We start from the raw sequence: 13,344 nt of genomic DNA, 5'->3' as shown, positions 1-13,344 counted from the left end.
ATAGTTGAATACTGTTTTGTACTCTATAGCCCAGAGTACAAAATAAATATCCACAAGCCAAATGACTGAACAAATAGGGAAGATTGAACAGATCTCCAAGGAGAGAAATTCCAAATAATTTATGTAGACGGTCCACCCTCAAGGACATAGAGCGTAATTCTCCACTCCTTAAGTGTGGGCTGTGCAAAGTATTGGCAGGGAGGGGTGGTGGTGCAAACTAACAGATACTATTTCATCCAGGTGATCAAGGTTAACATCAGTGGGCTGGGCATGGTGGCTCACACCCATAATCCCAGCACTTTGGAGGCCAAGGCAGGTGGATCACCTGAGGTCAGGAGTTCGAGACCAGCCCGGCCAATATGGTGAAATCCCATCTCTCCTAAAAATACAAAAATTAAACAGGCATGGTGGCAAGCACCTGTAATCCCAGCTACTGGGGAGGCTGAGGCAGGAGAATTGCTTGAACCTGGGAGGTGGAGGTTGCAGTGAGCCGAGATCACATCACTGCACTCCTGCCTGGCGACACAGCAAGACTCTGTCAAAAAAAAAAAAAAAAAGAAAGAAAAAGGAAGGAAGGAAGGTAGGTGGGTAGGTAGGTAGGCTGGTTAACATCAACATCAGTGGTAAGTCATATTGATTGTATGTGCCCTTGATATAATGAGAATGACATTTTATCTGAAGTCTTCCTCCTACAAAGTCCATAAACCCAGTCTAATAACGGGAAAAACTTCACACAAGTTCCAACTGAGGGTCATTCGACAAAATACCTGATCAATATTCCTGAAAACTGTCCAGATCATCAATAAGGAGAGTTTAAGAAACTGTCACAGTCAGTCAAGAGGAGCCTAAGGAAACATGACAATGAAATAGTGTCCCAGACAGGATCATGGAACAGATAAAGGATATTAGGTAAGAACTAAGGAAATCTGAGTAACAATATGGAATTTCGTTTACTATAAACCATGAAATAATAATTTGGTTCTTTAATTGTGACAAATGTGCCATACTCAAGTATTATGTTAATAACAGAGAAGACTGGGTCTAGGGTGTGTGGGAACTCTACACTATCTGTACTACTTCCCTGTAAACCTATGGCTATTCTACAATTTGTTTCAAATTATCTGATTTAAATTATCTGATTTTAAAAAAGGAACAAAGCACTGATAACCTGCTACAATACCCATGAACACTGAGAGCATTATACTAAGCAAAAGAAGCCACTTGGTATGTGAATATCTCAATAAAGTTATTATAAACACACACACATACTCACACAATGAGATACTACACACCTATGGCAAGGATGCAGAGCCATTTTAGAATGGCTAAAATTAAACCACCAAGTGTTGTCAAGGACTGGACCTGCTGGTGAGAACATAAAGTGGCACAACTACTGTGGAAAAGTTTATATATATATATATATATATATATTTTTTTTTTTTTTTTTTTTTTTGAGATGGAGTCTCGCTTTGTTGTCCAGGCTGGATGAACTGCAGTGGTGTGATCTCGGCTCACTGCAAGCTCCACCTCCCGGGTTCACGCTATTCTCCTGCCTCAGCCTCCCGAGTAGCTGAGACTACAGGTGCCCAACACCACGCCTGGCTAATTTTTTGTTTTAGTAGAGACAGGGTTTCACCGTGTTAGCCAGGATGGTCTCAATCTCCTGACCTCAAGATCCGCCTACCTCAGCCTCCCAGCGTGCTGGGATTACAGGCTTGAGCCACTGTGCCTGGCGTAGAATTTTTTAAAAACATTAAATATATGATCCAGTTACTCCACCCCTGTGTATTTACCTGAGATAAATGAATATACCAGGAAGAAAAACTTTCTCCTTTATCAACTTAGGTTCAGTAACTGAGGGCCTACGTATTCAACTGACAACGCACAGATGAACAGGAGAAAAAAACCAAAACTTTTTCATATGCATATGGAAGTGCACAAAAGCAGTACTCTAAACAGCTAAAAAAAAGGGAATTTACAAGCTCAATTAACTGAGGAAAAAGGATACGGGAGAAAAGGCTTCTATGGGAAGATAAATGGGTTTCAAGGGGAACACAGATAAATTTTGTGGTAATATTTGTTTATGCAGACGAGAGTGGTCTTCTCCATCTTTTTTTTTTTTAGGCCAAGAACATTCCCCGAGAGAGGGGATTTTTAGCAGCCTCATTCCCAGAAGTTTCTGCCTTTAGTTGAAGTAAGGAATTTCTGATTAGGCTTCTTTCTGCATCTGTTGAATCTCAAATGTCTTTAGTTTAAAATAATTTTCATACTATCTCTGGGGGTCACAAGTAGGTCCTCACAAAAGCAAACATCCATATAGAGACCTACACATAAATGTTCATAGCACCTTTACCTGCAGTAGTTAAAAACTGGAAACAGCCCAAATGTTCATCAACAAGTAAACAAGTAAATTGCAGTATATCTACACAACAAACCACTACTCAGTTATGAAAGGGAATAAGCTGTTGACTCACACATCATAGGTAAATCTTAATGGTTTCACATGTGTATATATAGGTTAAAACTTATCAAAATGTGCACTTTAAAGATGTGTTTATGTCCATCATACTTCAATAAAGCTGTTTTTTAAAAAGACATACTAATTCGACGATTTAAGTTGTTATAAATCAGAACAAAAGTGAGAATTATTCTCTTTGTCTCAATTAAAAAAAGAAGGGAATAATCCTCACTTTTGTTCTGATTTATAACAACTTAAATCGTCGAATTAGTATGTCTTTTTAAAAAACAGCTTTATTGAAGTATGATGGACATAAACACATCTTTAAAGTCAGAGTCTCACTCTGTCACCCAGGCTGGAGTGCAGTGGCACTATCTCGGCTCACTGCAACCTCCATCTCCCAGGTTCAAGTGATTCTCCTGCCTCAGCCTCCTGAGTAGGTGGGATTACAGGCACACACCACTACACCCGCCTAATTTTTGTATTTTTTAGTAGAGAAGGGGTTTCACCATATTGGCCAGGCTGGTCTCAAACTCGTGACCTGGTGATCCGCCCACCTCGGCCTCCCAAAGTGCTGGGATTTACACGGGTGAGCCACCATATCCCACTAACTCCCAATGTTTAATGTGTAAAAAGGCTTAAGGTTTAAGTGAGAAAAAAGCAGGAAATTACATGCAATATATTCAGTACTTTTTTTTTTTTTAAATTACAAGACTACACAGATGGGAAAAAGAAATTGGATGATAAATCTTTAATCAACACATTGTAACTGTTTGCCCAAAAAGTGTGAAGAATATCAGACATATACAGTTGGAGAAAAGAAGCCATGAATAGAACTGAGAGTCAAAAATAAATGGTCAGGCTGGGTGTGGTAGCTCATGCTCATAATACCAGCACTTTGGGAGACCAAGTCAGGAGGATGCCTTGAGGTCAAGAGTTCAAGACCAGCCTGGGCAACATAGCGAGAACCCTTCTGTTAAAAAAAAAAAAAAAAAAAAAAAATTAGCTGGGCATGGTGGTATGCATTTGTAGTCCCAGCTACTTGGGAGACTGGGAGGTCAAGGCTGCAGTGAGCCGTGATTGAGCCAGTACACTCCAGCCTGGGCAACAGAGTGAGACCCTGTCTCTAAAATACACACACACACACACACCCCTTTGACTATTGGTCAAAGATAGGCAAATATGCCAAGTGAAATAATGATGCTAGTTTTTGCAGACAAAATTGGCTAATATTTTGAATTATGTTAGCATGAAGTATGCTGGGGAGGATATGGAAAAACAATGTCTTGTCCATTACTGGGGGAAAGTATAAAGCAACATAGAATTTCTATAAAAGTTTTGTTAATATCAAATAGCCTAAAAATTCACTCTGATCTAATTCAATTTGTGTGTATACCTGCATAGAAGTATGAAAGGTAATATGCCAAGATATTTTTGAACTTTACTTTCCAAATTTTATTCAATGAGCCTGTATTACTTATAATGGGGGAAGACGTATATTTAAGTCATTCTTTAACTGAGGCTTCTGAAAAGAAAAAAAAATCAGTTTGAAACCAAAATACCAACTGAACAAGCGTAGATCTGTCCCTTGACTGACCAAGACAAGAATACAGATGAAGCCACTGAGCTACAGGAAAGCAAAGAGTGCCGCTAGATTAGGGTAAACCACGAGAGCTCTGTTAGGAGTAGCTGGTAGGAAGATTCAGACAGCAGGGCAACCCCACTCCAGGACCTCCCACTCTGGCACATGAATGAAATCCCTCACATGCCAGCTAGAATTAAATACAAAACCTGTAACAGCACAACCACCTTTACCCCCTTTTCTCCCTCTTCATAGCTTGTGTATAGGCAGCACAGGAATGCCAAGACCACAACTGTACAGCACACAACTTTCATTTTTGAAAAGACAGCTAAAAACTTTACTGCTGTTTTTGTCACCTTGGATTTATTGTTGCTTTTTTTTTTTTTTTTTTTTTTGAGACAGAGTCTCGCTCTGTTGCCCAGGAGGCTGGAGTGCAGTGGCATGATCTCGGCTCAGTGCAACGTCCGCCTCCTGGGTTCAAGCAATTCTCCTGCCTCAGCCTCCCGAGTGGCTGGGATCACAGGCACCCGCCACCACACCAGCTAATTTTTTGTACTTTTAGTAGAGACGGGGTTTAGCCATGTTAGCCAGGGTAGTCTTGAACCCCTGGCCTCAAGTGATCTGCCCGTCTTGGCCTCCCAAAGTGCTGGGATTACAGGCGTGAGCCACCGCGCCCGGCTTTTTTTTTTTTTTTTTTTAAGACAGATTCTTACTCTGTCACCCAGGCTAGAGTGCAGTGGCACGACCTTGGCTCACTGCAACCTCCACCCCTTGGGTTCAAGCGATTCTTGTGCCTCAGCCTCCTGAGTAGCTGGGATTACAGGCGTGTGCCACCACACCCAGCTAATTTTTATATTTTTAGTAGAGACAGGGTTTAGCCACATTCGCCAAGCTGGTCTCAAATTTCTGACCTCAAATGATCTGCCTGCCTCAGCCTCCCAAAGTGCTGGGATTACAGGTGTGAGCCACCGTGCCCGGCCTTGTCATTGCCTTTTAAAATCTCAGTTGTATGGTTACTGACATAGCCGCAACCCATCCATGACACTCTCGCTTTCCAGGGGTGCAAGGACAGCTTTAACAGCTGTAATGGGTTTAGACACTCAGACTATCTGATCTATTCCTGGAAGCCAGTGCTGATTAATTTTTAACTTCTTTGGAACTGAGCCCCAAACAAAACATGAAACTGGGACTTATATTACAATGACTAAGGTACTACAGACATCTACTTAGAATCAAGTATCACCAAAAAAAGGCAGAATAACCTGAGAAACATTTCATCCAAAAGATTGCAAATGAAAAAGTCTTTTTAAAATGATAAAAAGCACTGATCATTGTCTGTAGACAGGCTCAGTACACACCCTAGTTGAATAATTTGTAACACAGAAGGTAGAATGGCAAGATCAAAATGAGTAAGAACTTGAGGCAAGGAGAAGGAATGTTTCTGTTTTTACAAGTGAATGTTCATGAACCACTACTTTTAGGCCTTACTCTTCAATGCATTTAGTTCAAGAAACAATAAGTAAATTGCTAAACATCTGAAACAAAACTGAAAATCAAACAACCCAGCACGTCTCATTAATAGCTCTTCTAGGATATTAATGACATAAAAGATAATGCACCCAGATTAAAACGCACAATACTGGTGTCACCTGCTACACACCCTAACCAACATAGCTAACCTACAGAAAGTATTTAAGGTAAGTAGTAAAGAAGGAGAGACTGCTCTTCTCTACATTCATGAATGTTGTAAACTGATGGCCAGTACTGCCCACAGTATGGCAGATGTGGCCAAAATGAGGGCAGATCCATCAGTCCCTTCCTCACTAACCCTGATGAACCAAGACTTCCTCAAGCTTAGCTAAGCCTCAAATGAGAAAGGCAACACTTTCTGCGAACATGTCACAGTGCTGGATAGCACAAAGGCTGACCTCAAGAAAAGGCTGATTCAGTAAGTAGTGCTGTCACAAATGGAAAACCATTTGGAGGAAAAAAAAAAAAAAAAAGACAAGGACAGCTAATCATCATATACACACACACACACACACACACACACACACACATATATATATATGCACATATATATACACACACACAAATATATACACACACACACAAACATACAACTATTAATGATAGTTACCTCTGAATGGTAGGATTTTAAGCCCTTTTTTCTGTTTTCTAAAGTGAACACAAACACTTCTTTTTGTTTGTTTTTGGAGACAGGGTCTTGCTGCTCTGTCATCCAGGCCACAGTATGATGGCATGATCACGGCTCACTGCAGCCTCAATCTCCCAGGCTCAAGGGATACTCCCACTTCAGCCTCCCAAGTAGCTGGGACTACAGACGTGGGCCACCACGCCTGGCAAATTATTGTACTTTTTTTAAGAGATGGGGTTTTATCATGTTGCCCAGGCTGATCTTGAACTCTTGGGCTCAAGAAATCTTCCCACCTTGGCCTCCCAAAGTGCTGTGATTACAGGCATGAGCCGCTGTGCCAACAACATTTCTAATTTAAAAAATTAAAGTGAGTGGCATATAACTCCCAGTTGCTATAAAGGTGGCCACTGGTCAATTTCTTAGGAGTTCCTAGAGGACACTCTGATATCTGACTTCCTTGGGGGACACTCAGCAAGTCTCATTAGCTTCCTTGGAATTAACCCACCTTTGCTTCTGTGATCAAGAGAACTTGCTTTCATCCAACTCAAGATGTCTTCTGCCCGCTGGAGTGGCCTTCCAGAAGGACCCTTTCCCTGCAGAACTGTGCTATCGCCTCACCAATGATCACTCAGAATGGTCCTTCACGGTAGTACCAGGCAACGTGGTTAAATCAGACACCTCGTTCACAAAAGCCTCCCTCCCACACATACCTTGTAACATGTAAATCAATAATAAGTTATTATTAATAACTAAAAGCTAGTTCAATCGTAACCGATGATCATCTCATGAGTAAGGAATATGGGCATGTGATCTTCTATTCACTGAACAAATGTCAACTAATGTCAAGGACAGCTAAGATTCCACCCTGCAATAAGCACAGTTTAGGCCTGTAGTGAGTACTATGCTCAATTCTGAACCCTACTCTAAGGGACTCGGAAACCGTGCCCCCAAAGGGAAACAGGCTGAGAGGGGTCAGTGGAGGGGAATCTGGGAGGGACAGATGAGTGGCCTAGAGAGTTTCTCAGATGATGGACCATTTGAATGTGCTCTCTTCACACATTGGGAGAATTTTTATATTCTCAAAGGAGCTAAAATAAACATGGAAGTTGAAATGAACAGGCTCTTAAAAGATCATCTAGCCCAAGGGGGGCAATCATGTTCATTTTGCATGCCAACTGCAAACAACTGGTTGTGATTATCCACAGCCTGTGTGAGAAGGATTCTGCGGCCTAATCTAGGATCAGTGAGAAGAGTCTCTCCTTGAGAGTCCCTCCTGCTGCAGAAGAAAGGAGGCTGAACAAGTACCGTAGATTCCCAGCAGTGACCTTCACCAATGGACTGGATACTTAAGAGGCCAGTCAAGTTATAAGGGGGGTACACAAATCCATAATGCTTTCAAGACTTTCTGATAAGGCAAATAAACAGTAATTCCTACACTTGTGTATACCATAATCTTTCAGACAGGTATATGGGTTGTGTGATTAAAAAAAAATTATTAGTGTTATAGGTTTCTAAAGGTAATCTAGTTCACACAACAAGGTCTTTCAGCTACTGACACACCTGCACGACTTAAAAAATCTGCTTCCCAAAATGATAAAGCTATTTATAATCAACAAGACTTTTTAACATATCTACTTTGGGAGGCCAAGGCAAGCTAAGTGTATGAGCCCAGGAGTTTGAGACCGGCCGGAACAACATGGCGAAACCCTGTCTCTATAAAAAATATAAAATTTAGCCAGGTGTGGTGGCGCGTACCTGTAGTCCCAGCTACTCGGGAAGCTGAGGTAGCAGGATTGCTTCAGCCTGGAAGGTCGAGGCTGTAGTGAGCTGTGATCATGCCACTGCACTCCAGCCTGGGTGACAGAGGGAGACCCTGTCTCCCCTGCCCCCACCCTCCCCTAAAACAACAACAAACCATGAGAGAAAAATAAAGCCAGGAAAAATTAAGATTGAAAATAAATTGGTATGAAGTTAGTGGTGAAGTTAAATATTTTAAAAATACATAGTAGAGGTGACCCTTAAACTCAGTAGCAGACAACACCAAGGCAAACACAGTCAGTGAGAAATTATGCAGGCTCCATCATGCGCTACAAAGCTGTCTCTGGTAGCCAAGGGAAGCATATAAGCAAAGGTCCTTTTTTTAAACATTAATTAAACAGCACGTCAGAATAGAATTCCTACCATACAGAAACAAAGCTGTGACAAAAGAAAGGTTTGCTCGTGTTTAATTAAGCAAGAAAGAAATTAACACGATGAAGCCATGTCCTTTATGGGAAAGATACCATGCAAATTATCTGAAGTCAGAAATATTTGTTCAGCTGGGCAACTTCAAGTAGTGGTAAACAATACTGGAATACTGGAAGTGCACAGAACATGCTCAGAATTGATGGGCATCAGATTTGCTGAGAAAGGAGAACATGGAGTAATGATGGGTGTAAGCTCAGAGGAGCTTAGCATTAATCCACCCTAATGAGGCTGGCATCTGGGGGCACAGCCTGCTCAATTTCACAGCCATAAGGAGCAGCCCTCACTGATGCTTCTGACTTCTTTGTGACTCATTTTTTCAACACTGAAGTCTGAGGTTTTCCTTAAAAATTTTTTAATAAGAAATTAAACTTCCCCCAAAATAGAAAGCTGAATATTATGATCAACTACTATTAGAAAGCCTAACCAAAACAACCTGAACTATTTAAAACAAGTAACCAGATCAAGATAAAACACCCGCAATATACTTTCCAAAACATCTGATCCCTGCTAGTGAAGGGCCAACATAGCTGGCACCAAGATTTCCATTTGCCGCCACCAAAAAATAAAAAAAAAACACACAAAAAAAAATGAAAACTTTTTTTAAGAACTTCGGTGATTTCTGCCATCAATAAAACTCAATGACCTCGGGCCAAGTGCAATGGCTGACACCTATAATCCCAGCACTTTGGGAGGCTGAGGCGGGAGGACAGCTTGAGCCCAGGAGTTTGAGACCAGCCTGGGCAATATGGTGAGACTCCATCTCTACCGGCCCCCGCCAAAGAAAAAGAAAAAAATTAACTGAAAAACCAACAGGCCAGGCACAGTGGCTCACGTCTATAATCCCAGAATTTTGGGAGGCTGAGGCAGTCGAATCACTTGAGGTCAGGAGTTCATGACCAGCCTGGCCAACACGGTAAAACTCTGTCTCTACTAAAAATACAACAATTAGCTGGGCGCGGTGGCAGGTGCCTGTAATCCCAGCTACTCGAGAGGCTGAGGCAGGAGAACTGCTTGAACCTGGGAGGCAGAGGTTGCAGTGAGCCGAGATCACATCACTGCACTCCACCCTGGGCAACAGAGCAAGACTCCATCTCAAAAAAAGAAGAAAATAACAAAAATACAAACCTCAATGACCCGAGACAACAAATTTATATCCTATTTTCTTATACCCACCCCGCTACCCCACCCCTACACAAAAAAATCCAGTGAGCTTTTTTTTTTTTTAAACCCAATAACCCATTACAGAGTTGAAAAAATTCCCAACCAATACACTTTCAGTGAGGGAATACTGACCAGCAAGTCCATGCTAGCCATTGTTCTGAGTCTTTGATAACATGGGAGAACAGAGCCCTATCCACCTTAGCTCTGGTGGGAGAAATAGACACAAGTCAGAAGACAATTAAATATAAAGTGCTGGCTTGGGGGTAGGAGCAGGGAAGGGTGCACACCTATAGCCCCAGCACTTTGGGAGGCAAAGGAGGGAGGATCGCTTTAGCCCAGGAGTTTGATGCAGCAGTCAGCTATGATCTCACCACTGCACTGGGCAACAGAGAAGACTCTGACTTCTGAAATATGTACTTCACACACACACACACACACACACACACACAATGCTAAGTCAAATAATGAAATCACCCAAAAGAGCTGGAATTACTGGCAGATTGTGTAGCAATAAACCTAGTTTTCTGAAGAACAAAAAAATACATGAGAGAATGCAAGCCTACATGCAAAGTGCTACCATAGTGTTAAGTATGGGAGAAATACAGGAGAGATGTCTAATCCAAGTGTGGTAGGAATGATGTCTAAATTGAGGGCTAAATAATTGGTGAGAATCAAGAAAGATGGAAAGGATCCAGAACAAAATAAGACTGTTGGGGGGGAAAGAAAAAGAGCAAATGGATTCTTGGCAAAGAAAACATATGCAAAAAGTCCTGAAGCTAAGAGAAGGATGGGGTTGAGGAAGTAAAGCACTTCACAGTACTGGAGCACACAGCATGTGAATTTCAGCCAAAGGACAAATGCCTCCAAGAAAAGTTAATTCACAGTGCAGCAGGGCGAGGCACTTGTCATATTTGCTGGTTCTCACATTGACCCTGAAAGGACTTTTTTTTGTTAATCCCATTTTCACAGATGGGAAAGGGACTCTGTATGGTTGTCACTTTTATCCAAAGTCTCATAGCCAGTAAGAAGCTGCCCTCAAAGTCCCTACCCCGTCTTTCCATTCGACCATTCTGGGTTTCAGACCCAGAAACCCCATACCTCTGCCTTATATTTTAATGAAAAGTATGTCTCCAAGTTTATGTGGAGAATAACCAAGACCTCAGAAACATTTAGTGAAAATCAGAGCTAGGAGAAATCTGTTTTTTTGCGAGTCCAGAGAAGCTGACTTGGATAAGACATCAAAGTTGTCTTCTGCAGCAAATTCTCCTCTGGCACATAGTAGGCACTCTGACACATTCAAAAAGGCTTCTAAGAAGAGGCAGAAGCAAGGACAGGGAAGGAGCTCAGCTCCACAGTTCAGGGAGGGTGACACAATGGCCTAAGGCCCAGGAGAGCACCGTGTTGTCAACTGTCAGTGTCAAGCCTGAGACAGGAGCCATGAACTAGCACCATCTCGGCTCTGATATTGAACTGCAGCCGTCTCCTCTAAGGTCTCAAACTGGCCTTACACCAACACATGCCTCCTTCTAGCACCTAACTGGCCATACACCATGCCTCCTTCAACACCTAACTGGCCTTACACCAACAAATGCCTCCTTCTATCTTGTCATCTCATAATAGGAATGCTGCATCCCCTACATGAAATGACAAAATGTATTCTGCATAGAAATCCCTCTAGGTACTGAAGAACTTTATCTTAATGTATTTCACCACTGAGTATTTAGAGTCCCCACTCTCAAGGTTGTGGTCCTATTACCATTTATTTGACACTTGAGTGCTGACTACACTGGTGGTAAATTGAATAATGGTCCCAAATATATCTACCTCCTAATGCTTAAAACCTATGAGTGTTACCTTATACGGCAAAAGGGACTTTGCAGGTATAATTAAGTATCTTGAGGTGGAGATATTATATGGGATTACCTGGGTGAGCCTTACGTAATCACGGATCCTTACAAAAGGGGTGAGAGAGGAGGGAAAGTCAGAGAGAAGGCAATGTGAGGACACAAGCAGAGGCTGAAGTGGTACACTTTGAAAGAGGAAACCATTAGGTATATCTCCAAATGCTATCCCTCTCCCCTCCCCCCACCCCACAACAGTCCCTGGAGTGTGATGTTCCCCTTCCGGTGTCCATGTGTTCTCACTGTTCAATTCCTACCTATGAGTGAGAACATGTGGTGTTTGTTTTTTTGTCCTTGCGATAGTTTGCTCAGAATGATGGTTTCCAGTTTCATCCATGTCCCTACAAAGGACATGAACTCATCATTTTTTATGGCTGCATAGTATTCCATGGTGTATATGTGCCACATTTTCTTAATCCAGTCTATTGTTGTTGGACATTTGGGTTGGTTCCAAGTCTTTGCTATTGTGAATAGTGCCGCAATAAACATACGTGTGCATGTGTCTTTATAGCAGCATGATTTATAATCCTTTGGGTATATATCCAGTAATGGGATGGCTGGGTCAAATGGTATTTCTAGTTCTAGATCCCTGAGGAATTGCCACACTGACATCCACAATGGTTGAACTAGTTTACAGTCCCACCAACAGTGTAAAAGTGTTCCTATTTCTCCACATCCTCTCCAGCACTTGTTTCCTGACTTTTTAATGATTGCCATTCTAACTGGTGTGAGATGGTATCTCATTGTGGTTTTGATTTGCATTTCTCTGATGGCCAGTGATGATGAGCATTTTTTCATGTTTTTTGGCGGCATAAATGTCTTCTTTTGAGAAGTGTCTGTTCATATCCTTCGCCCACTTTTCAATGGGGTTGTTTTTTTCTTGTAAATTTGTTGGAGTTCATTGTAGATTCTGGATATTAGCCCTTTGTCAGATGAGTAGGTTGCGAACATTTTCTCCCATTTTGTAGGTTGCCTCTTCACTCTGATGGTAGTTTCTTTTGCTGTGCAGAAGCTCTTTAGTTTAATTAGATCCCATTTGTCAATTTTGGCTTTTGTTGCCATTGCTTTTGGTGTTTTAGACAGGAAGTCCTTGCCCATGCCTATGTCCTGAATGGTATTGCCTAGGTTTTCTTCTACGGTTTTTATGGTTTTAGGTCTAACATTTAAGTCTTTAATCCATCTTGAATTAATTTTTGTATAAGGTGTAAGGAAGGGATCCAGTTTCAGCTTTCTACATATGGCCAGCCAATTTTCCCAGCACCATTTATTAAATAGGGAATCCTTTCCCCATTGCTTGTTTTTGTCAGGTTTGTCAAAGATCAGATGGTTGTAGATACGCGGCATTATTTCTGAGGGCTCTGTTCTGTTCCACTGATCTATATCTCTGTTTTGGTACCAAATGCTAAATGACGAGTTAATGGGTGCAGCACACCAACATGGCACATGTATGCATATGTAACAAACCTGAACATTCTGCACATGTACCCTAAAACTTAAAGTATAATAATAATAAAATTAAATTAAATTTAAAAAAAAAAAGAAAAAGAAAGAGGAAACCATGCAAGCCAAGGACTACAGCCAGGCACTAGAACCAAGGAAGCAAACGGATTCTCCCGTAAGACTTCCAGAGGGAGCCAGTTCTCATGACAACCTTGACTTTAACCCACAGAGACTGATTTCAGACTCCTGGCTTCTAGAACAAAAATTAATTTCTGTTGCTTTAAACCACCAAGTTTGTGATTAATTTGTTACAGCAGCATAGGAAACTAATATACCTATTCTTATTTTACGTTAGCATGTACATTTTCTATACCATCACTCATATTGAATTGCTCTA

At 41.5% G+C, this 13,344-nt stretch overlaps 1 protein-coding gene and 1 non-coding gene across 2 annotated transcripts in view; one reads left to right on the top strand and one right to left on the bottom strand.

Annotated features, from left to right (window-relative positions):
• Positions 1-13,344, bottom strand: part of IGF2BP3 (insulin like growth factor 2 mRNA binding protein 3) — a 155,872-nt gene that overhangs the window by 70,146 nt on the left and 72,382 nt on the right. The window lies entirely within an intron of this gene.
• LOC112134500 (small nucleolar RNA SNORD65) lies at positions 10,066-10,136 on the top strand. The gene has a single exon (XR_002915919.2). It is a non-coding gene; the product is annotated as a small nucleolar RNA SNORD65 (small nucleolar RNA).

Source organism: Pongo abelii, chromosome 6, assembly GCF_028885655.2.
Source record: "Pongo abelii isolate AG06213 chromosome 6, NHGRI_mPonAbe1-v2.0_pri, whole genome shotgun sequence".
NCBI lineage: Eukaryota > Metazoa > Chordata > Mammalia > Primates > Hominidae > Pongo > Pongo abelii.
The sequence above is the reverse complement of the archived record's forward strand: the minus strand, read 5'-3'. Positions and strand labels throughout refer to the sequence as shown.